We start from the raw sequence: 2,029 nt of genomic DNA on the forward strand, positions 1-2,029 counted from the left end.
TATGATTGAAATGGCAAGCCAGTACCATCAATCTGGATGATAAAAACCACTAGTTCTACAAAGCTATACTACTACTCTAGGTTCCACTACCCTACTGATGACCACCTTTCTAGGTCGTAGGAACTTCCTCTTCATTTCACTCAATATCCATGTACTGCCATATATTCAACATGTCATCTCTGTCTTTTTGTTGGTTCTCTTCTAAATTATCAAGGTTAGATTAAGGCTTTCCTTGGTGTCAAATTTTTTCTTCCTTTCCGATCGAGCTAGACCTTCCTATAAGATGAAAAAAATGTAATCAATAATCTTTCAAGAAATACTCAGGGAAGGAGACAAACAAAATGTCATCAAATCATCATGTCAAAGTTTGGAAACACAACTATGAATGACTCATTGAGAAAAATAATCAGCAGCATATTACATTTCTCAAATTGAATATCATTTATGTAAAGCACCCAAAACAATTTTCCAGTTGCAGCACATGCGTAACAACATTAAATACTTTATTTCAATAAAATATCTAAAAATATTTCTGAGAGTTCAAAGAAGAGAAACTTCCTTTAAAAATATGGATTTCAAGAATGCCTCTAGGACGTTGAAACACTTCTATTGTAAAAGAGGAAAGGGGTCATAAATTGTTGGGTCCCTACAATACTAGTGATTACCCCATTACTATTGTAGTTATATCCCTTATTAATATTGTTGTGCCCCTATTGTCCCCATATTGTTATTACTGTGCCCCATAGAATCCCTCTATTGTTATTTTTGTGGCTTTATATTATTATTGTTAGGTCGACTGGGTTATATTGTGACTCCTTAGACTCCTATATATAGAAAGGAGGTTTTGTCATTTGAATCATCGAAGAATTGTTCATTTATGTAATGTAAAGGAGGTTGCCCCCTCAAAAAGGCTGAATTCTAAGGCATTGATCTATCTTTTCTATCTTTTTCTTGAGCTGGTTTCATAACATTTGGTATCAGAGCTTTGGATTCTAGGGTTTTGCTGCTCCAAACAGGTCATCGTGGCATTTTCGCTATAACTTTTTTCTGCGACGTTTCAGAAGTTGAAAAAAAAAACCCATTTGAGAAGAAATCGCGTGAAATCTCGGGTCCGAATTTCAGAGCTTTTTGCGCTATATTTGCGGAGATATGATCTGAGGAAGTTGGGCTTTTTGCAGACTCCTGAATTACATTCCAAACAGGTGACCTGGGGAAAATCATCATAACTTTTTCTTTGAGTATTGGATTGAAATTTCATAAGAAGGTACAGAAAGAGGACGGACTGTAGTTTCTTCTATATATTTTTTAGAGCTAAAGGTCGAAACAGTGACTCATGGCACGTCGTACAAGTTCGCTCTACTGAACTAGTCTATAATCAGGTCACTGTGGGAGATTTCGCATAACTCTTCCTTGGAGAATCCAATTTGGATCAGACCGGTGGCATTGGAAAGAGGACACAGAGGGCTACCACAAATCGCAATTTCAGAATTGGATGATCCGAAATTACAGAGATACATCAGATTCAATATCAGGCTCCTACAAAGTGAAAAAAGGTGTGTAGTTTTTTTAAATTTTTTGCATAAGATTGGTTTGAAAAATTAGTTTGAAGGAATTCAAAGGGCATAGTAAAGCATTATTATCGGTAATTGATGCCCCGAGGAAAGAAAATGCAAACACCTAGTAGGCAACCTGAAAGCTCTAGCATGACTCATGAAGAAGAGGAAGAAATGCAACATGATATATCAAAATTACAAGACCAAGTGCAACAATTGTCACTTGCACAAAAAGGAACAGAATCTAAGATGGATGGTTTAAAGAAAGATGTAGAAGCTAAGATGGATGGTTTAAAGAAAGGCGTAGAAGCTAAGATGGATGATTTGAAGATAGATTTGAAGACAGACATGGAAGAGTTGAAGATAAATATGAATAAGTTGCTACAAGAAATGGTCACTAATGGTGAAAGGGTAGTAAAGGAAACTCATGATGAGAACAAAAGAAATGTTAATCATGATTCCATAGACTCTAATGT

This window comes from Pinus tabuliformis, chromosome 2_1 (assembly GCF_031772625.1).
Source record: "Pinus tabuliformis cultivar Carrire ecotype Pingquan chromosome 2_1, CPIR1, whole genome shotgun sequence".
Taxonomy (NCBI): domain Eukaryota; kingdom Viridiplantae; phylum Streptophyta; class Pinopsida; order Pinales; family Pinaceae; genus Pinus; species Pinus tabuliformis.